Consider the following 23900-nt stretch of genomic DNA (forward strand, 5'->3'; position numbering starts at 1 on the left):
ATAGACATTTCCATGAGGATGGAAGTTTTCCAAATATGCACTCTCTGACATGGTAGCCACTAGCTATGTGTAGCTGTTGTACACCTGAAATGTGGGGGTCGTTTTCATTCAGCACGCCAGGCTTCCCTGTCTTTCTCTGTCTCCTGGAGTTTGCTCAAGTTTATGTCCATTGAAATATGGTTACTGTGACTGAATTCTAAATTTTATTTGACTTTAATTTAAATTGAGATCGTCATGTAGGGATAGAGGCTTCCAAATGGAATAGTGGAGGTCTCGAAAGCTCTTGAATTGTACCCAATGTCCCACAGCTTTAAAGTGGAAGAACTCACTTGATTGTACCAGCAGCCAGTGACTCAGTTCAGGGATCTTTAATAGTTTTCAAGTACTCGAGTGAATCAACCTACTAAGCCCAGAATGTACAGTTAAGGTACAGGTGTGACGCGTCAGCTGCCTTGCCAATGACAAAGCATAATGGGAGCTGTCAGTATCTGGCAGGGCAAGAGGAAGAGGGGCGCCCCAATAGCGTCATCTTATAACATGATTACACCAGATATGATGTTCACATTGATGAAAAGAAAGAGAAGTTTGGATATATTTTAAAATTTGTATGAAGACAGCTGAAATGGAAGCTAAAATATTTATAGAACCATACAAATTAGGAGGTGGGAGAACAAGAAAGACAAGATTGAATGGGTATGCTGCTGCTGCTAAGTCGCTTCAGTCATGTCTGACTCTGTGTGACCCCATAGACGGCAGCCCACCAGGCTCCCCCGTCCCTGGGATTCTCCAGGCAAGAACACTGGAGTGGGTTGCCATTTCCTTCTCCAATGCATGAAAGTGAAAAGTGAAAGTAAAGTCACTCAGTCGTGTCCGACTCTTTGCGACCCCATGGACTACAGCCCACCAGGCCCTCCATCCATGGGATTTTCCAGGCAAGAGTACTGGAGTGGGGTGCCATTGCCTTCTCCGTGAATGGGTATAAGAATGTGAAATTGATTCCTGAGCAGGAAGTTAACAGACAGTGTCCTAAAATGGACAAACTGAAGAACAAATAAGCATGAACAGTCACAGCATCTTTGAGCAGAATAGGTGAAAGCTGTCTCTGGGGAGTGGGGCAATGAAGAGGAAGAAATGGATAGACATCCAGGGTGTTAATCTTTTCCAGCATTTCATTATTTGGGGCTATGTTTGTGTGTGTGTGTGTGTTTTAAATGCAATTGCTATGAGCGTCATAGGTTTAAAATTAGGGCAGAAAATAAATTTATCTGAATTTTTTTTTAATGAAGGGATGCTCAGAAACAACACTGAAGGCAGAATTAAGTAGATCACTACTTTTCCTCATATATTTAGCCAGATATACAAAAATATTTACCCACAGAATCACTTGTATTTGTCTAATGTATAATACCATTGATTTTTGTCTGGCGATCTCAGACTCTGGCTTCAGTAAGTTAGATCTTCTAAATAATTTTTCAGTGCAGTCAAAATAAGATAAATCAGGTCGAATATCACACACATACAAACAGCTCTAAATAGACTCCAGTGAAAGACAGGAAATACAAGAGCAGACGTGATCTTGCCTATTGAAACATCCCAGGAAAGAGTGTTCCCCCTACATGGTCCAGCCTGGCTATTTGACACACATGCTGACCTTGAATGGGGGTAGAGCCAAGAAGGCGCTCACTTATGAGAATTACGGGAAGCGAGACAGAGCTGCCCAGGTTGTGGCAATTAAAGCCCTTTATTGGAGGGGAGGGGCAATCAGACAGCAGGTTTTATTGGCAAGAACTCAGTGCAGGAGCTGGGTCCTCCTTCTTTGTTTCTCCTCCTTGAGATGCTTGCAATGCTGCTTTTCCCAGTGCTGCAGGCTCCTCGGTGCCACATGGTACTGCGGGCGCTCCTGGCACCCTGCAGCTGGGCCCTGCACTCCTCTTCCACTGGTTCCTCCCTCTGCTCCTGCCGCCACCACCAGCTGTCACTCCTCTGGCGCATCCTGGCCCTGGGCTCCTGCACGAGCTGCAGAGCTGACGCTTCTGCTCCCCTGCTACCAGCTGTACTCACAGCAGTTCCCACGTGGCTGCCAGGCTCTGGTAACATTCGTGCTCTTCAGCCTTGGGCTCCTGAAGCTGTTCCCACCATGGCCACAGGGAAGCCACCCCAGAGACGCATAGCATGGCCCCAACTGCCAGCGAGAGGTCAGGGGGTCATCTGGATCTTGCCACCAGAGTCCTGGAGCCCGCTTCCAGAGTGGTCACCACCCAGAGCAGGCTGTGGCCCTGCATGGCCACCACCATCTTGCCTCTCAAAGTCCACTTTTGAGCGTGGTGTTGAGAATCGCGGACACCTGGTTGCAGATAAGAGCTAAAGATGAGCAACTGGCCTTCTCCAGAGCTGTTGTACAGAGACTGAAGGGCCAGCCTCATGGTGTGGAGAGTCCATGGATCCTAACAAGGTGTGGATATCTGTGCAACAGGGCCCATAGGCTGGGAGCAGACTGGTAAGATGAACTTGAAGACTGGACCCAAACCAGCTAGTGGTCATGAAGAAAGACCTTGCCCAGCACCATCAGACTAGTCCAGCCATCCCTCATCTGCAGGAGCTCACTCTCCAGGTTTACACCTGAGTAGAGGTAAGTGGAGGCACAAACGGGGTTGCACCATAATGGAACCTTCTGAACAATGAGTACCTGACCTTCTGCCCGTGGTCTGATAAGACTCTAGGAGGTGTGATGAATCTATTCTTTAGACAGATAAGCAAACACTTTATTCAGCACTTTATTCTTCTATGATCCTTGTACTTAAGTTTCACATCTCTATCTTCGTCTCGTTTCCTAAAATTTCATTCTGAGTTATTTCACATTCTTGAATATGGTCCATACAGTAAACCTCCTAAAAAGTCTCTGTACCTCTGCAGTCTAAAATGCTGCAGGATGCTCTCCATCTAGGCCCTCCTAGGACAAAGGAAACAAAAGAAAATAAACATTTTTAATTGCTTTCATTCCCTCCAGTTCAGTTCAGTCACTCAGTCGTGTCCGACTCTTTGTGACCCCATGAATCGCAGCACGCCAGGCCTCCCTGTCCATTTCCAACTCCCGGAGTTCACTCAAACTCACATCCATCGAGTCAGTGATGCCATCCAGCCATCTCATCCTCTGTCGTCCCCTTCTCCTCCTGCCACAAATCCCTCCCAGCATCAGAGTCTTTTCCAATGAGTCAACTCTTCACATGAGGTGGCCAAAGTACTGGAGTTTCAGCTTTAGCATCAGTCCTTCCAACGAAATCCCGTGCTGATCTCCTTCAGAATGGACTGGTTGGATCTCCTTGCAGTCCAAGGGACTCTCAAGAGCCTTCTCCAACACCACAGTTCAAAAGCATCAATTCTTCGGCGCTCAACAATCAATGAATTCTGGAGATGGTCTAGTCTGTGCTTTTTTTATGCCTGACAGACATGGAAACATTCATCTTGAAAAGTTCATCCTCCTATCTAAGTTGACTATAGACTGCCAGTCTCACTAGCCCAATGGGTACTGACCCAGTGGACACTTTTCTGGGTCTCCAACACCAAGTTCTTGCCAGAAATTCCCAAGGAATCTGTAAACTAGCCCTGAGGAGGATCTAGACTTCCTTTCTCTCCTCTGGTTTCTGTAGATCCTTTCTATAAAGTGTGGATCTTTCTTCAGAAACCCACTTGCTTCAGTCTTGGGCCCACTGCTTTTGCAGGATACCAAGAATTACTATGGTTGTCCTACTTATTTCAAAACTGATTTCAAAAAAAAGTCATCTCTCCTGCCAAAGAATTGATGCTCTTGAACTGTGGTGTTGGAGAAGACTCTTGAGAGTCCCTTGGACTGCACAGAGATCAAACCAATCAATCCTAAAGGTAACCAACCCTGAATATTCATCAGAAGGACTGATGCTGAAGCTGAAGCTCCAATACTTTGGCCACCTGAAGAGTGTCCATGTGAAGAGTCGACTCATTGGAAAAGACCCTAATGCTGGGAAAGATTGAAGGCAAAAGGAGAAGAGGATGAGATGGTTGGATAGCATCACCAGCACGATGAACATGAGTTTGAGCAAGCTCCAGGAGATAGTAAAGGACAGGGAAACCTGGGGTGCTGTAGTCCATGTGGTCGCAAAGAGTTGGACATGACTTAGCGACTGAACAACATGTCTAGTGTCTTGGTCTTCTTGGGCTATAATGACAAAATACCATAGACTGGGCACCTTAAACAACACATTTAGTTCTTTTACATTTCTGGGGGCTAGGAAGTCCAAGGTCAAGGTGTCAACAGATTGATTTTAGCTTAGCTTTCCTCCTGGCTTGTATATGGTTGCCTTCTCACTACGTCCCCACATGGTCTTTCCTCTGCAGGCACATGGAGGGAGAAAGAAAGAGCTCTCTCTATTCCTCTTCTTATAAGGCCTCTAATGACATCATGAGGGCCCCACCCTCACTACTGGTCAAAACTTAATTTCCACCCAAAGGCCCTTTCATTCAAATACCATCACAGTTGGGGTTAGGCTTCAATATATGAATCTGTGGTAGAAAACATTCAGTCCAGAACATTCCACACCTGGCCCCCTTCCCCAAATTCATGTCTTTCTCTCATGCAAAATACATTCATTCCATTCCAACAGTCCCCAAAGTTTTCATTTTCCAGCATTGAGTATAAAGGCTGAGGTCCCAAATCTAATCTAAATATATCTAGATTAGACATAAGTGAGACTGGAGGTATATTCAGCCTGAGGCAAAATTCTGCTCCAGCTGTGAATCTGTCAAATAAGACAAGTTATGTGCTTCTGAAATACAGTAAAGGTACAGGCATAGTCTAGACAGTCCCATCCCATTGGGAGAAATACGAAAGAAAGGGTGAGAGGGCCCAAGAAAGTCCAAAACCTAGCAAGGCAAATTCCACCTCATCTTAAGGCTCAGGAATAACTCTCACTTATTTCAATGCTCTGACCTCCAGATCCACTGGGTTGGTCCCATCTTCTAGACTCATGGGAGCTGTGGTCCCATCTTCAGACCCCCTGATTGGTGGTTCATCCCTCGAAGCTCTGCCAGGTGGCAGTAGGCCCCAAGGATGGAGCAGCCCTGTCCCCAGGCTCTGGACAGCAGCCAGTACAGTGGAGGCAGTCCTGGTCATCTCTGAATCACCTTCAGGATTATTCTTTTCTTTTCTCAAAGCATAGCCCACATTTGAGCTTCCCAGGTGGCACTGGTGGTAAAAAACTTGCCTGCCAGTGCAGGAGACATAAGAGATGCAGGTTTGATCCCTGGTCAGGAAGATCCCCTGGAGGAGGGCATGACAACTCACTCCAATATTCTTGCCTGGAGGATCCCATGGACAGAGGAGCCTGGCGGGCTGTAGTCCATAAGGTCAGAAAGAGTCGGACACAATTGAAGTAACTTAGCGCATGTACACACAACACACTTTCACAGATGAAGAACTGTATGGTTCAGTCCTGTAGAACCAAAGAATTTTGAAAATTGTTTTTTCTGTCCACTTGATTACCAGATGGTAGTGTTTCACTTGTATAATCCCATCTCTATTCCTGGCTTCTGCTGAGATGGCGGCTTAAGTTTGCAAACGGTACCCATGATCTCTTTGCAAACGGTTGTTCAGTCATCCCCTTAGTGTTCTCTTCAGAACAAGCTTTCTTTCTTTCTTTCTTTTTGTGGTATGGATAAACTAATAATTTTGCAATATCTGCAAGTTCTGGTTCATTTTTGCTAAAGTATACTATCTGCATTCCTCATTTTACTATAAGCAGTAAGGACGAGCCAGGCTACCCCTTCAATACTTTGTTTAGAAAGCTCCTCTGCTAAATATCTGATTTCATCACTCACAAATTCTCTCTTTCACAAAACACCAGAACATATTGTAGTGACATCCTTTACTACAAGGATCTCTTTTCTTCCAGTTTCTGATCTGTGAACTGACCAGAATTGCCCTTAGCTTTCATATTTCTAGCCCAGGTCTCAAAATATGATACGTTTCTACCCATTACCAGTTCCTAAGTCACCTTCACAGTTTCAGATATTTGTTACAGCAGTATCTTCTTGGTATCAAGCTCTGTATTAGTTTGCTTAGGCTGCCACAGCAAGATATCACATACACGGTGGCTGACATATTGCAAATTAATTTTCTTATGGTTCTGTAGGCTTGGAGGTCCCAGGTCAAGGTGCTGGATGATTCTGTTTCTGGTAAGGGCTCTCTTCCTGGCTTGCAGGTGGCTGCCTTCGTGTTACATCCTCAATCCAGTTACTGCCCCAAAGTTCTATCTCCAAATAGCCTCACATTGGGATTTAGAGCCTCAGTATGTGAATTCTAGGGGGACACAAACATTCAGTCCAAATAAGTACTTAGCATCAATGTGTGTTCATTGCTCACAAATCTGGCTAAGGGTGGATAGAGATCATATTGCCTTGCTTTCTGATCCAGCCCTCTGCTTTGGCCAGTTTATCCCTCTTGATGTGGTTTCTTCCAGCCCATCCTAATGTTTGAACTTGATCACATAATCCACAGGAGATGTGCGCATGCATTTTGGCCCACATAATATAATTTATGAATTTCTGTAATCATTCTTGTCCCTTCTCCAGAGTTTCTCCCACCTCAAAACCCAGCGCTTGTATGTTTCCTCCACTTCAACTACATCTTCTGGCCAGGATCGAGGTTTCCTTGGTTAACTAAGAAATATTGTGTGCGTGCTGAGTTGCTTTAGTCATGTTCAACCTCTTTCCAACCCTATGGACTGTAGCTCGCCAGGCTCCTCTGTCCATGGGATTCTCCAGGCAAGAATATTGGAGTGGGTTGCCATTTCCTTCTCCAGGGGATCTTTCCGACCCAAGGATCGAACCCACATCGCTTATGTCTCCTGCATTGGCAGGCGGGTTCTTTACTGCTAGCGCCACTAGGGAAGCCCTAAGAAATAGTACAAGACCAGAACTCAGACCTACTTGACAAGCATGTGGTGCTGCTGATTACCCTCATAACAGAGTGCTGTGAAGACAGCCAGCCACAAACTTCACATTCACTCTCAGTCTCAGGCTTTGTAATAGCTCTCAATCTGTTTATTACAGTTTCCAGGACTTTGTGTTGTTGGCTTCTGGCATTCTGTGTTCAGTGCTTTGACCATTTGGAGGTCAACCTGACCCAGGGACACCGCAATCTGACAGTCTAATTTCTTTCATGCCACCTGAGGTGTCCTCTGAGTTGCTGCTGGGGGAAATTCCATGCTAAATAGTTTCTGTAATTGTGGATGTGTTGAAAGCTTGAGGTGTCCATCTTCAAAATCAGGTGTGAGAGGTTTCCAGCTGCTAGGACTTCAACACAGTAATTCAAACTTAAGTTGTGGACCCATGACAAATAGATCCTATAGCTCTCTTCTGGAGAAAGGGAACTATCAGAAAGAAATTATTAAAATTTTAGATAGGAAGGATAAAGATCAAGAGGGAAGAAGAAAGAGATGGGAAAATAAAGAAAAGGATAGCAGATGATTTTTACACATGAAAATTTTCTCATCTTATTATGAGATATGGAGAGTTTTTTCTTTTTACTATTGCATCTGCTTCTGATGTTAATCATAATTTGAAACAAGCTATTGGCTACTGAGTATGGGTATTTCATTTTTGTCTTTAGCATCAGTGAAGCTGTAATAAGGTGTCCATGGACTTGAAAGAGCACAGATAGTTCAGAGGTTTCATGGGAAGGTTTTCAAACATGGGACAACTTGCAGCTGAGAAATCTTCATCTAATTCTAAACTCTTCAATTAATGATGATTTATGAATTATTTAAGTTCCTGGGACCTTCATATCCACATTTGCCAGCTGAGGGAGTTGATGAAATGACACTGAAGACTTTCAGAAGTTCTATTAGAAGTAGTCTATGTTATGCTGTGCTATTTTGTTCCATTCTTCTTGAAATCATTCATAGATGAGAAAATCATATAATTTATCATCTGAATCAGGACAGTTTTGATATCCCTCAAAGTCAAAATGAAATATTGCTTTGTAAAAGGCATTTTAAAAAGTTTGAAAGATCAGAAAAGGGGGTGGGAGATAATTTAATTAAATTTTCTTATGGATTTTGGAAATGAAAATCTCATTGCTAATAGAGAACACTTCATTTGCATGTATGTTAGTGCTTCTGCACCCCCAGCCCTAATGGTGTTGGAAGCCTTGCCTGGAATTTCTTTTCAGGGGGTTCTTTTGCTAAGAGGAGTGCACTGCTCTCTCCTACACATCCATGAGTCAGGAGCCCCTCCTTGGGTCTCCCACAGCATCGGTGCAAACCCATAGCACAGCGGCCACTGCACTGCCTTATTTATACCTGTCGATTTTCTTGGCTCCCTCCTCCAGAAGACGGAGGGCAGAATCTGGGTCTTTCATCTCTGCTGCCCCAGGATGTGGGCATCAGGGCTGAGACCAAAGGGAGATAAGCCATTCCCTCCTGGCATGGTGCTGTGTCCTGTGGGGCCAGTGTTTGAGTGGACCTGAGTGTGATGCTTCCTGGCATTGGGTCCCCTGGGTATTTTTCATGCCTCCTTCTAGTCCAGACCCCAGTGGGTAGAGTGCTGAGCAAATAATAATCCTGTAGCAAAACCAGTGATGTGATCAAATGCTGAACTTTGGATTTGAGGACTGTGGGTTTTTTAATATTTGTTTATTTGGCTGCATTGGGTCTTAGTTGCAGAACTCAGGATCTTTGTTGCATCATTTGGGATCGTTTGATGCAGTGCAGGGACTCTAGTTCTGGCACAAAGGCTGCAGAGCATAGGCTCAGTAGTTGTGGCTCATGGGCTTAGCTGCTCCGTGGCATGTGGGATCTTAGTTCTCGGACCAGGGATCGAACCCATGTTCCTTGCATTGCCAGGTGGATTCTTAACCACTGGACCACCAGAGAAGTCCCTGGGCCTCATTTTTAAATGTAGGTTTTATTTTTATTTCAGTATTGTGAGGCCAACAGGTCAGAAGATGATTGCCATTGAAACGATGGTTTGTTACTCACAGTTCCCAAAAGGAGGGGGCATGCCACACTATCCGGGGTCACGTGGGGACACAGTCCTTTACCGGCTCTGTTAATTGGCTCGTCCTGAGGAGGCAGTCCCTCCAGATCAGCGAGGCTGCCAGTTGTCAAAGCATCAGAATGAAAAGACATGGAATCCAGGCTTACCTGAGTTTGAACACATACTGCCATGTATAAGCCCCATGGCCTAAAGCATACCAACCTGTCTCAGAAAACAGGAGTGTTAGTAAAACAACAAGCTTACTGTGTTGTCATGCAGATTAGAGCAAAGAGTCTGGCACACAGTAGGTGCTGTGGCAAACATTAGTCAGTATGCACGGTAGGATATTGCATGGCATATGCATTTGTCCATATACCACAATTTGCGGGGAGAGAGGCCTCTGCTGCTGATTTGAAAATGACCTCCATTTTCGGCCACTTCTTCGAATAATACTCTGAAAAGTTTTGCTAAATAGACTAAGCTGCTCCTGGAAACTCGAGTCTCTCTCCAGGGTCTGAAACTTTTTGCTTTGAATGAAGCTAAAAATAACCCCAAGCCCCTTCCTTCCCTGGGGGATGATGGTGCTACAGTCTTCACAGAGGCAGTCAGGAGAGATGGGGAACTGTGTATGTGTATTCTAAAGAAAATGTCTGGAACTTTCCAAAGCTTTAAAAAGAAGTTAGTTTTGAATGCTTTGCACATTTCAGAAGAAGCTATCCCTATGCTGGAACAGTGACAGCAGCAGCTCCTTCTGACATCAAGCAGGAATTCTTATTAGCACGAGAGCATGTTAAAGAAAGGCCCAGAACATGGCACATGGAAGCAGCAGTGGACAAAGCATAAGCTTTGTCACCAAGCATTAGCTTTCACCTGACAGTGTTTGGGGACCGGAGGTGATACAGAGCCATTAACTTTTGCCTGCCAAAGCAGGGTTAACATCAGTGGGCCGGAAGAGAAGAGAAATCACAAATGATGTGTTGCATGAGCTGCAGAGGAGATGCACTGTGTTTGTGGCAGAGACAAGCATAGCGCTGTTCTCCGGGGACCTGTGCTATTCTCATACTGTCACTCAGCGTGAAATAGGACCCTGATCAGGGCTCCTATGACAGTGAGATGCCTTCCCCTGGGCCTCCTCCAGGGGTTCCAGTGGGTCTTTGCCAGGCAGCATTAGGAGGCTGACACTGCTTAAACTGAACCTAAATATATAGAAAGAAGAGAGTGTGGGCAGCATAAACATGCTCTTCACTTCTCTCCTTATAACAGTCTGAAATATTTCTTTTGAATCTTCCCTTTCATTCCTTCCTGGACCACAAAGCACCCATGCATGTACTTTGGAACAAGGACAATGAGCCCACATTGTATCGTGGTCTCGAAAATACTCAAAGACAACATTATTAAATGTTAAGTGGTCTCTTTACTCTTTTTAGTCATTTCTGTGTATTTCTTTTCAGAAATAGCTACTGTAGCACCTAATATAACTTCTGCATTGTGGAATTTGTTGACAGTATATATGTTACAGCACTGACCTTTGGAAAATTACTTTCCTTATGAGATAATTTACAACCTGTAGAAGATATTTGATGTCTTAATGTTTTCTTTCGGTCTCTTACTCTGTCAGTGTTTCTTTTTATTGCATTAAGTAGACTCAGTACACAGCAAAGCTCTCAGGGTGAAAATAGCTATCTATTTTACAAATAGCTTCTGTGGGGTAGACTGAGATAGGGTTCAGGGCTATGCACCTATGAGCCTGATTAAGCTTGTGTTGTTCAATGAAGGCTCTTCATTCAGGTAAAATAAAAAAGCAAGAGGAGGAAGGAAAGATGAAATGATGTTTTTTTTGTTTGTTTGTCTGAACATTTACAGAATGCCAGGTCTCTTGTTACACTTTTTGCATATTTTCATAGACAACCTCAGTCACAACTCCTTGATGCAGGGGGTTATTGTCCTTGACGCAGGGGTCATTTCATAGATAAAGGCATTGAACCACAGTGAAGTTAATTGTCCAACATCCCAATTACTGAGTCAGTCACAAATTGAACCTAATTCTAATGAAACATTTCAATTATTTTTCTTTATCAAATTATACAGGTAATTTTAATATTAATTAAAACCAAATGGCACCAAAAGGCTTAACGTGAAAAATCTTTCCCTATTTTTCAATCCTTCTCTGCAGAGGATTACATTGTTAGTGCTTTTTGATTTCTTTCCTGATTTGTAGCTCCATATTTCTAAAAACTGTGACTGTGTTGGGCTTTTAAAAAATATTTTATTTTTAGTTATTTATTTGGCTGTGCCAGGTCTTAGTTGCAGCATTCAGGATCTTTTAGTGGGGATCTAGTTGGGATCTAGTTCCCTGACCAGGTTGAAGCCAGGCTCCCTCAATGGGGAGCATCGAGTCTTAGCCACTGGACCATCAGGGCATTCCCTGCATTGGGCTTTTTTATTTATCAAGTTCATCACCTTCCTGTGATGGCTCCTATGGATTTATTTTGCCTACCTGTACCCCCATGCTAATTTCTCCCCTCTCATTCTCCCAATCACAGTGTTTTATTATTTCTACATAAATGATGTCTTCTGCCAGTTGAGTGATTCTTTTTTATTCTTTTTATAGTTTAACATTTTTAGAATTAATATTTATCTAATTTACTTCATTCACTGATTTAACTACATATCTCTTATAAATTGCTTCTCTTATAAATTGTTCAGTAGATCTGTCAGACACTGACTCTTGGGATGAGCTCTGAGTCTAATCAGAGAACATCCTCTTGTTCTCCTTCCAGGAGATACTGATTTCCTTTCACCACAGTCTAGTTGGATACCCTGCATCCATGTCTGTCCAAGGTGGCACACTCATTTCTGGTAGTCCCTAGCCTCCAGTAATTTCTTGTAGAAGGGGCTGTTGTTTGTTTGAGTTTCTATTCCTTACATTGTTGAGCAATTTGGCTGAATATGAATTCTAAGTTGAAAATCAGAATTCCAGCAATGGTGCTTCATTCTTTCTTAGATTCCTGTGCAGCTGTTGGAAAACCCTGTGCTGTTTTAGATCCTGCAATATTACATGCAACCTAACTTTCAGCTTTAAAATCTTTGAAGAGCTTCTTTTCAGGCTCACTGCTCTGCAGCGTCATTGTGATATGCAGGACTATGTGTGTGTGTGTGTGTGATGTATTTTTTGTTGTTGTTGTCTTGGAATCTCAATTCTTTCTATTTCTTTCCTGGTAATTCCTATCCTTCAATACTGGAAATTTTTATTGTATTATTTCTTGAATAATGTAATAATGATTCTTTTATAATTTTTTTAAATTATTCTGTTTCTATTCTCTTTATCCTTGCATTTTCTTATCATTTCTTTTCTTTTCAGTCTCTCTCCTTTTTAAAATTTTGTTATTTGGAAGTGCCCTTGCACTTTTGGGATTCAAAGCATTGTATGTTTAAAAAAGGCTCCTTGTTTAAGATTTTCAACATCTATGAGATTTTTTTTTATTTTAGAAATTACTTACTTTAGAGCGTTCCGCTCTCATGATAGCCTCTCTTATTTTTCATGGGCTATAATAGTCTTTCTTTTAAATGTGTTTTACTTACGTAATCCTCGCTCTCTACGTTTCCCTGCGTCTTTCAGGTTTCTATTTTTATATTTGGTTTGGTTTCTGCTCTTTTTTTAATGTTGAACATTGTATTCAATTGTTGGTGCTCTTTGGCTCCCCATTTTATTCCTAAGAAGGAGGCACAAAAAAGCTCACTCAGAACTCTGTTTCCAGGCACATGACATATACTTTGTGGTTTCAGTTTAAGGTGATCTGCAGCAGAGAAAAGGAGGACATGGCCACCCACTCCAGGACTCTTGCCTGGAGAATCCTGTGGACAGAGGGGCCCAGTGGGCTGCCGTCCATGGGGTCCCACAGAGTCAGACACGACTGAAGCAACTTAGCATGCATGCATGCATTGGAGAAGGAAATGGCAACCACTCCAGTGTTCTTGACTGGAGAATCCCAGGGACAGAGGGGCCTGGTTGGCTGCCATCTATGGGGTTGCACAGAGTTGGACATGACTGAAGCGACTTAGCAGCAGCAGTAGCAGCAGAGAAAGCTTTTCACTGGAGACGTATCGGTCAACGTCATTGTCAGGAGATGTTTTCTATGGCGCTATTTTGTCCTTGTAGTGAGGAAGCTTCTTGTCAAAGTGATGGGTTGGGTGGAAGCCTCAGTATTTACTTGACAGATTCCAGCTGTGTTCAGGTGCATGTCTCATTCGACCCTCCCTGTGACCTGGATCCTCCGCTTCTACACACCTGTCTGAGAACTAAAGCTTGTTTTGCTCTTTCCTTTCTGCAGGCACTTCACATACACCTTCCTTTGTTCTGTTAATCAAGTACCAATCGTCCATTTCCTTTCCAATTTCCTCAAATTTTGGCAAATTTCTTCTTTACTATCGTCATTTCTCCTTTTCCCTTTTGGCTTTGTTGGCATGTCCTGTTAAATTCCTCTGCTATTATTTCTTTAAATATTATTGAAAAAAATAAATACACGTAGCTCATTTACTGCCTTTAATAGCAATCCTTACTGTTCCTCATTGTGTTTGGTATATGCTCTGTGTTTGCAGCATATATCTTCATATAATTTGTGTACTTTTCTCCTATGCATCATGTTTTACATCCCATTGATTCTTTAAGTTGAGGAGTTTAAGGAGTACGTGTTTAGAAGCACAGTCTTATTTTATTCCTAGAAAAATCCTTGATCTAAGGCACAGGTATATTATTCTATTTTTCACACTTGACATATGGAGGGACTTCCACCCAGGGAGTTTAATTAACATGCCCAAGATTACTCAGTCAAGGTTTTTCAAGCTTCCCCAATTACAGATTTTGCCTCTCCTCCCCTCTACCACTCAGGCCTAATTTGTGGCAAGTTTATAAAATATATAGAGATGAAGAAAGGGAAGAAGGGAATGGACTTCGAACACTAAGTTTGAAAGCTTTAATTTCTAAACTGTGACTTTTCAAAATCAGGTTGGGAGTAATTTGAGAATTTTGGTGTGTTCTGTAACACACAGGCATCATTGCAGTGGACAATTGAGATTCGACTGAAATAACAGTGTTCTGATGTCTGTAGAAACATTTAGAGAAGTAAACAACATGTTGGGCCGGGGGAAAGTTAAAAATGAGGGGCACAGTTCACCTGTTAAAGTCCGTTCGGCATCAACATTAGGTAAGTTAATTGTGTAGCATGAACAGAATCGACAGCCACATCTATAGGGCTTTTTCCACCTCCGGATATCATTTAATGGAACTAATGCATATTTATTATAGCATGGTTCTCTTTAAACAACAGCCTGGCCATTAGACATAAATTGCCCACAAGTATCATGATTTACTTTCTGCAAAGGACCTTCTCATCCAACCACAGAGACTCTGATGTGATTATGCCATGTTCTAGGGGCTGGAGGGATGCAAGGCAGGCTTTCCTAGCCCAGTCTGCATGGAATCCTTCTGATGGAATTGAGGCAGGTCTGTGTCGTGTTCCTGGAGGCAGGGACCGAGGATCGGCTAGGCTGATACCTCCTCCCAGGCTCTCCTTTGTCAGATGCCCAGGTTCTGTGGGCTGAGTCTTGTTGAGGATGTCAGCATCCTCTTTTAATGTGGGACAGAGCTTGCTGGGCTGGAGCATTGCCTGTGGAAGGGGAGCTCTACAGCATGCCCTTTATGAACAATTCCTGCACAAGGTCACCCATCTCACTGGCTCTGAGACAGGTGGATAATTTCTCAAGCCCTGACTCAAAGAGCAGTCTTCATCTTGCTGAGTCTCTAGTTGGCCATTCAGTCTAGCTGCCTTCTTGCAGGCCCTGTTTGAATACCATCATATCTATAAAAACTTCTCCAATTAAGAAAAGACTGAATCTCTCCAATTCTTACTCTCTGTGCTCCGTTTACTCTGTCTGGTACTTACTGCACTGTGCCCTGCATGCTGAGAGGCTTCCCTGGTGGCTCAGTCAGGAAAGAACCTGCCTGCAATGCAGGAGATCTGGGTTCAATCCCTGGGTCCGGAAGATCCCCTGGAGAAGGAAATGGCAACCCACTCTAGTATGCTTTCCTGGGAAATCCCTGGCGGGCTATATTCCATGAGGTCACAGGAGTTGGACATGACTTAGTGACTAAACCACGACTGCATGCTGAGGATAACAAAGGGCTGATGCCAGTGATGCGGCTGTTAGGACAACATATGCTCCAGAGGCAGTCTTCCCTTTGGATCCTCTTTCTGCTTCCCATGTGGTCCAGTCTCCACGTGCCTCAGTGCCCTTGTCTTGGAGACAGTGGCACTCTCCTTGCCAAGCTGTAATAAAGATTGAGGATAAAAATAAGTTTACCTATGTCCCTCTACATGCATTTACCCTTCAGTAAGAAAATGCTGCTATTTTGCCATCAGATTGCTTGCTTTCCGTCACAGGCCCAGGTTTAGACCGAATCCTCTCCATTTCCCTCTGATCTTCTTTTCTTTTACTTGTGCATATCGGTGTGATGACCAGTTTGGGCTCTTGGATGTTCTGAATGGTGATGACAAAATCAAGACTGACTCCCTGCCTTCATGATCTACATCCTCAAAAGGCAGTGGAATCTGCTCAAGAGTTATAGCTTCATCCCCTGATGGCTGGGTCTCAGGGCTTTGATCTGGGAGAAGAGGACTAGGTTGCCTTAATGACCACTAATAGCAAAAAATAGTTCTGTGTATAGCCATCACGAGTCCTTCTCTTCTGCTCTACAGCTATAATTGGGCTTCCTCAATGACTCAGTGGTAAAGAATCTGCCTGCCACTGCAGGAGACACAAGAGATGCAGGTTCGATCCCTAGGTCAGGAATATACCCTGGAGTAAGAAATGATTCCAGTAAGCAACCGATTCCAGTATTCTTGCCTGGAAAATTCCATGGACAAAGGAGCCTGGCAGGCTCTAGTCCGTAGGGTCACAAAGAGTTAGACATGACTAAGCAGGTGTGCATGCATGCACAGCTGTTACAGTGTCTTGATAGACACTCCCTACTGCAGTCCGTACTGTTGACTTGGAGGTGGGTCACACACCTCCTCTACGGGTGGGGAAATCGAGGCTCAGAGGTGTATGAGATGACACTCAGGTCAGCCAGCAGATGCAGGCCTGCATCTCACGTCTTCTGGTTCCAAGTTGGTGCCTCGTTTCTGTTTCCTCCATAGAGAAGGAGACCACATAGGCATCTCCTCTATAGACATTTATGCTACTGGTACCTACTCCTATCTTCTCATCCTGATCCCACAAAGTCAGACCCCCAGAAATGCACAACATACTTGCAGGCTGTGACTCATTCTGCCGAGAACAGGGAGACCAGAAAGATGTTTTGTTTCAGCCCATCTTCTTGGAGGAACTCTTGTGGGACCTCACCCCAGGGGCCTATTGTAGAACTGTGAAGGAGGATTCCAGCGTGAAACAGCATCCCTGTGATTGTGACATGTCACTCTAGGGGGAGATCTCTCTCCACTCGATTCTGTTGGCCTTTCAGGAGGATGTTTCCCCATTTACTGAAGGCCAGGTCCTCTGAGAAAAGTGTACTGCTGTGCATACTGATTTATATTGATCCTTCCAACAAGTTGTGTAGCAGATTCATTTATCTGTTGGATGGTTGGCAGTTTATGGGGATTCTTACATCAGCCCCAACTGTGCATTTTAACCATTGAGTTCTATTATTCAGTCATTTTTACTTCATCTCTTTAAGAAGGGAATTTCTTGTCAACTAGGACTATATGCTGCTTTTTAAAACATAAATATAGTCTCTTAATGACAAAAGGAAGTGCAGGGTCTAGAAAATAGAGCTCAGTCTGATATCGGGCAGACGAAAATCTCAAATGTCCCTGGGAGTGGGGAATTAAAAAAAATGACAAGCTCAGACTCCCAATGGAGGTGAAGCTTGAAGCCCCTCCAGTCGCCAGGACCCGTGTGAATTGCTATGTGTCTGTGTGTGTTGGTGTCTGGAGGGGACATCTGAGTGCGGGTCTAAAGTGACAGGTGGTGTTTGAAACCTGCCTCCATAGACACAGCAAGGGTGTGAAGCATGGGCGAGTTGGCCAGGAATGTCCTTCAGCCTGGTCCAGAGTCCCGGTTAAGTCTGCCTTATGAAGAAAGACTCTGGGGTGATCATTCCAGCCAATCATCTGGGTTCTCCCAGGGCTAAATACAGTCTAAATCAACCCCAGCCTCCAAGCCCCATAGACGTTTGGCCAGTAGATCTTTCAGAGAGGCTTTTATTCATCTCACTCACCGAAACCCTCGGTGAGATTATTTTGTGTGTGAGGAACCTCAGAGCTGCATTCTAAACATGGTGACTTCTACGTGACCGATAAATATGCCTGCCTGTCTGAGGCTAAAATTGGTCTCAGTGGGTATAATTGAAATTGTGTTTTTGATTTCTCATCACTTTGTTTGTTTTTTCCAGCGTGACCAGCATGTCTAGGGGATGTTGTTCTGTACAGTTTAGTTGTATAGAAATTTGGATCCTTTAAGGGAGAAAAAATGAGAAATAACTCAATTTGACTTCTGCCGCATAAAGAGAGCTGGAGCTTTGGGAATGTGAGGCAGTAGTAGCAAGAATCGCTTGTTTCCTAAAAAGGCATTGCCTAGAACAACAGCAAAACTTTTTTAATATATGCCTGGGGCGACTTTAAAACCACGCTCCAGGGGTTTCAAAAGGGTTTTGCTACCTGTAGTTTGAACACACAGTAAAAAGCAAAACCTTGCGTTTACTAATTCCCCGAAATGTGTCTGTTCTGAACTGGGGTGCTCACAGAGACGCAGCTGAAGCTGAACTCATGTCTGTACATTCAGCCCTGAGGTGTGAGGTTTATGTTCATCTGGATTCCGAGAAGCACAATTCCCAAACATTCTGCTAGCATTTCCCAGTGAATGTTGTTTGGGCATAAAAAGAAGAGCTGAGGTGTGCTTTTATGACTAAATCCTAAAACACCTTGTTTTTGTACCCCATCCCTCAAGAATAACCCCTTCTGCCTTCACTGCCTCATTCACTACCAATAACAGGACCATTCTGAGATGCTAACTCATCTTAGAATTATACTCCAGACATTGAGACTTTGACTGAGTCTTTTAGCAAGATCAGATCAGATCAGATCAGTCGCTCAGTCGTGTCTGACTCTTTGCGACCCCATGAATCGCAGCATGCCAGGCCTCCCTGTCCATCACCAACTCCTGGAGTTCACTGAGACTCACGTCCATCGAGTCAGTGATGCTATCTAGCCATCTCATCCTCTGTCGTTTTCTTCTCCTCCTGCCCCCAATCCCTCCCAGCATCAGAGTCTTTTCCAATGAGTCAACTCTTCGCATCAGGTGGCCAAAGTACTGGAGTTTCAGCTTTAGCATCATTCCTTCCAAAGAAATCCCAGGGCTGATCTCCTTCAGAATGGACTGGTTGGATCTCCTTGCAGTCCAAGGGACTCTCAAGAGTCTTCTCCAACACCACAGTTCAAAAGCATCACTTCTTCGGTGCTCAGCCTTCTTCACAGTCCAACTCTCACATCCATACATGACCACAGGAAAAACCATAGCCTTGACTAGAGGAACCTTTGTTGGCAAAGTAATGTCTCTGCTTTTGAATATGCTATCTAGGTTGGTCATAACTTTCCTTCCAAGGAGTAAGCATCTTTTAATTTCATGGCTGCAGTCACCATCTGTAGTGATTTTGGAGTCCAAAAAATAAAGTCTGACACTGTTTCCACTGTTTCCCCATCTATTTGCCATACAGTGGTGGGACCAGATGCCATGCTCTTCGTTTTCTGAATGTTGAGCTTTAAGCCAACTTTTTCACTCTCCTCTTTCACTTTCATCAAGAGGCTTTTGAGTTCCTCTTCACTTTCTGCCATAAGGGTGGTGTCATCTGCATATCTGAGGTTTTTGATATTTCTCCCGGCAATCTTGATTCCAGCTTGTGTTTCTTCTAGTCCAGCGTTTCTCATGATGTACTCTGCATATAAGTTAAATAAACAGGGTGACAATATACAGCCTTAATGAACTCCTTTTCCTATTTGGAACCAGTCTGTTGTTCCATGTCCAGTTCTAACTGTTGCTTCCTGACCTGCATGCAAATTTCTCAAGAGGCAGATGAGGTGGTCTGGTATTCCCATCTCTTTCAGAATTTTCCATAGTTTATTGTGATCCACATAGTCAATCAAGCAGAAACAGATGTTTTTCTGGAACTCTCTTGCCTTTTCCATGATCCAGCGGATGTTGGCAATTTGATCTCTGGTTCCTCTGCCTTTTCTAAAACCAGCTTGAACATCAGGAAGTTCACGGTTCACATATTGCTGAAGCCTGGCTTGGAGAATTTTGAGCATTACTTTACTAGCGTGTGAGATGAGTGCAATTGTGCAGTAGTTTGAGCATTCTTTGGCATTGCCTTTCTTTGGGATTGGAATGAAAACTGACCTTTTCCAGTCCTGTGGCCACTGCTGAGTTTTCCAAATTTGCTGGCATATTGAGTGCAGCCTCCTAAATACAGAGAGCAATGCTGTAACCCACGAGGTTGGGTCAGGATAAAGAAGAAAGTTGGAGAAGGGAATGGCAACCCACTCCAGTATTCTTGCCTGGAGAATTCCATGGACAGAGGAGCCTGGTGGGCTGCAGTCCATGGGGTGCAAAGAGTTGGACAGGACTGAGCGACTAACACTTACTACACTAAAGGAGAAAATTGCCTGCAGATTCTCATTGTCCCTTTTAGGTCATCACTTCTTAGTCAGATGCTCTGGGGTCTGGCAATATCACTCTCTTTTTTCTTTCCTCCAAAAATGCAGGGACTGAGATAGCTTCTTTCACTTATTTTGATTAATAAATTCATGTTCATCATGAGATTTGCTTTTCCTGTAGGCAGCTGCATAACTGATTTCTTTTTTCATTGAGCTTTCCAAAACCTAGCCTTATTCTTTCCTCTCCAAGACCAACCATATTATCTCTTCCCATGAACTATGTGATGAGTTTTTCTGTTCAAAAACAGTTCGTACTCAATATAGTGGTTCCATTTACCTTTAATCTTGAGCAAATGGTGAGAAGCAGCTGAGGCATGTTACAGAGTTTTGCATGTGTGAATTTGGGTGTTCAGGGATTTCTAGGGATTCCTCAGGCTGTCTGTAATCATACAATACCAGCTGGAATTCAGCCTTTCCCTCTTCAATATCACCACCTCCTCAATGTCAACATAGGCCCAGAGCTTAGACTAGAAGGGTTCAGCAGAAGATCTGCCATGCAGGAAGATGAGTAATGTTTTCCTAACAAGGACTTCAGCATGTTCAAAGACAGTATTTATGAAGTTACACAGTACATACAGATTACCTGGAGATTTTGTTAAGATGCAGATTCTGATTCAGTTGCTGTGTGATTCCAATGCTGCTGGTCCAGGGACTACACTGGAAATCAGATCAGTTCAGCTCAATTTAGTTGCTCAGTCATGTCCGACTCTCTGCAACCCCATGGACTACAGCATGCCAGCCTTCCCTGTCCATCACCAAATCCCAGAGCTTGCTCAAGCTCACGTCCATCAAGTTGGTGATGCCATCCAACTATCACATCCTCTATCGTCCCCTTCTCCTCCCGCCTTTGATCTTTCCCAGCATCAGGATCTTTTCCAGTGAGTCAGGTGGCCATCAGGTGGCCAATGTATTGGAGTTTTGGCTTCAGCATCAGTCCATCCAATGAATATTCAGGACTGATTTCCTTTAGGATGGACTGGTTGGATCTCCTTGCAGTTCAAGGGACTCTCAAGAGTCTTCTCCAACACCACAGTTCAAAAGCATCAATTCTTCAGCACTTAGCTTTCTTTATGGTCCAACTCTCACATCCACACATGACTACTGGAAAAACCATAGGTTAGACTAGAAGGACCTTTGTTGGCAAAGTAATGTCTCTGCTTTTTAATATGCTGTCTAGATTGGTCATAAATTTTCTTCCAAGGAGCAAGCATCTTTTAATTTCATGGCTGCAGTCACCACCTGCAGTGATTTTGGAACCCCACCAGAAAAACTCTCTCACTGTTTCCATTGTTTCCCCATCTATTTGCCATGAAGTGATGGTACTGGATGCCATGATCTTAGTTTTTGGAATGTTGAGTTTTAAGCCAACTTTTTCACTCTCCTCTTTCATTTTCATCAAGAGGCTTTTTAGTTCTTCTTCACTTTCTGCTATAACGGTAGTGTCATCTGCATATTTGAGGTTATTGATATTTCTCCTGGCAATCTTGATTCCAGCTGTGCTTCCTCCAGCCCAGCGTTTCACATGAATGTACTCTGCATATAAGTTAAATAAGCAGGGTGACAATATACAATTAAATAAGCAGGGTGAGAAAATACAATACACAATATACAATTGTTATTGAAATCATACATAATAACCTGCCTCAGTGGATCCTGCCCCTCTGCCTAACTGTAAACTAAAGAGCCTTTGTTCAGCTCATAGAGAGGTAATCTGACCCTGCTCACCTATGAATAGTTACAACAAAAAGAAGAGATTAACACACCCCTTCCAAAGGTTGACCCTTCTGGAGGACATGTTTTGCAAGATTCAAGGCCCTTTTTACTTTACTTCCTCACTCCCTCTTCCTCTCCATTCTGCCTTTTGACTTTAGTTCTTCACTGTTTCTCTCTCTGACTCTATAAAAGAACCTGGCATCCAGACCTGGACAAGATAGTTACTTTGAGACATTAGTCTTCCATCTTCTCTGTCGGCTGGCTTTCCAAATAAAGTCATACTCCTGGCCTCAACACTTCATCTCTCAGTTTCACTGGCCTCTCATGCAGTAAGCTGAGGGAGCTTGGACTCAGCGGAGGGATAAATCAGGACTTGGACATTAACAGATATATACTGCTATACATAAAATAGATAAACAATAAGGACCTACTATATAGCACAGGGAACTATATTCAATATCTTGTAATAACCTATAAGGGAAATGAGTCTGAAAAAGAATATATACATATATATGTAATATATATACACATATATTTATGTGTATATATATATATATATGTTACATATAAATTATATATATATATATATATATATATATATATATATGAAATTAAATCACAGTGCTATACACCTAAAAGTAAGGCAACATTGTAAATCAACTATAATTCAATTTAAAATAAAAATAATAAATGAGCTGAAGCAGAAGTTCCAATACTTTGGCCACCTGATGTGAAGCACTGACTCATTAGAAAAGACCCTGATAGTGTGAAAGATTGAAGGCTGGAGGAGGAGCGGATGGCAGAGGACAAGATGGTTGGAGGGCATCGCCCACTCAATGGACATGAGTTTGAGCAAGCTTTGGGAGATGGTGAAGGACAGGGAAACCTGGTGTGCTGCAGCCCAGGGGGTTACAAAGAGTCAGATATGACTGAGCAACTGAACAGCAACAACATGTTACAAAAGATGAAGTTCTGTGTATGACTCATATTTGTGTTGGTTAGCATTACTCTAAAACTCTATGACTTACATTTCCTTGATTATAAATAATATTAGCATATTTTATCCCAGTGATCCTCAAACTTTACTGTACATCACAGTTACCTAGACAACTCGTTAAAACAGATTCCTGGCCTACCGTCAGACTGTGATTGTGTAGTTCTGGGGTGGGGTCCAAGAATTGCTATTCCTTACAAGTTCCCCAGTGATACTGGTACTGCTGGTACAGGAACTACATTTGGAGTAGCAAGAGCCTGGAGTTCTTTCCCATAGTGCCTATAGCACTTAGCACACTGTACTGTTCACCTAGTGATGTTGTAAAGCTCTTGAAATAGGTTGTGCCTGTTTTTCTTGGTATCTCCAATGCTCCTAGTTAAATAATTGGTTTTTAAGTTGAAATGAATTGGAGGTAATGGAATTAATTCTCTCTCTTACACTTAATTCCCTTACTGGAAGCTCTGACAAGCACAAAATACTAAATCAGGAATAAAATAAAAGAGATAAGGGTTGATCTGTTAGCCAGTCTATTTTTTTAAATTGATGTATGGTTTATTTGTAATGTGTCCACTTTTTTCTGTGCAGCAAAATGATTCAGTTATACATATGAATTCTTTTTAAATATTCTTTTCCATTATGGGTTTATCATAGGATACTGAACATTGTTCTCTATACTATACAGTAAGACCTTGTTGTTTATCCATTATGTATATAATAGTTTGCATCTACTAACTCCAACCTCCCACTCCATCTCTCCCTCAACCCTGTCCCCCTTGGCAAGCACCAGTCCCTTATGTCTGTGATTCTGCTTCTGTTTCACAGATAGGTTCATTTCTGTCATATATTAGATTCCACATAGAGTGATATCATATGGTATTAATATTTGTCTTTATCTTTCTGAATTACTTCACTTACTCTGATCATCTCTGTTGCTGCAAATGGCATCATTTCATTGTTTTTTAATGACTGAGGAGTAGCATTCCGTGTCTTGCCTATTGTGAGTAGTGCTGCTATGAACATAAGGGTGCACGTATCTTTTTGAATTAGAGTTTTGTCTGGATATATGCCCAAAAGTGGGATTCCTGGCTTGTCATAGTAACTGTATTTTTAATTTTCTGAAGAATTTTCATACCATTTCCCATAATGGCTGCACCAACTTATATTCCCACCAATAGGGTAGGAAGCGTTCTCTTTTCTCTACATCTTTTCCAGCCCTTGTAATTTGTAGGATTTTTAACGATAGTCATTATGTGTTGATCAGTCTATTTGCTAGTTTTTAAGTACAGTATGTTGCGTTTTGTTTCTGTTCCTCTTCATCAGTTTAGCCTAGTTTATATTTTTTTAGTACTTGAGGTACTGATGCTTAGGGCAATAAGTTAGCCCAGTTTCAAGTGATAGATGTATAGCTAGTTGGAATT

General features: G+C 42.9%; 1 long non-coding RNA gene across 1 annotated transcript in view; it reads left to right on the top strand.

Annotated features, from left to right (window-relative positions):
• The first annotated feature begins 1623 nt into the window (after window positions 1-1623).
• Window positions 1624-23900, top strand: part of LOC147348003 (uncharacterized) — a 37520-nt gene continuing 15243 nt past the window's right edge. Inside the window, exon 1 of the long non-coding RNA XR_015151938.1 lies at window positions 1624-2629. This is a non-coding gene — a long non-coding RNA (uncharacterized LOC147348003). The remainder of the gene's footprint in view (window positions 2630-23900) is intronic.

The sequence above is a fragment of the Bos grunniens genome, chromosome 22, assembly GCF_055505025.1.
Source record: "Bos grunniens cultivar Pamir isolate PY7600 chromosome 22, Bosgru_T2T1.0, whole genome shotgun sequence".
Lineage (NCBI taxonomy): Eukaryota > Metazoa > Chordata > Mammalia > Artiodactyla > Bovidae > Bos > Bos grunniens.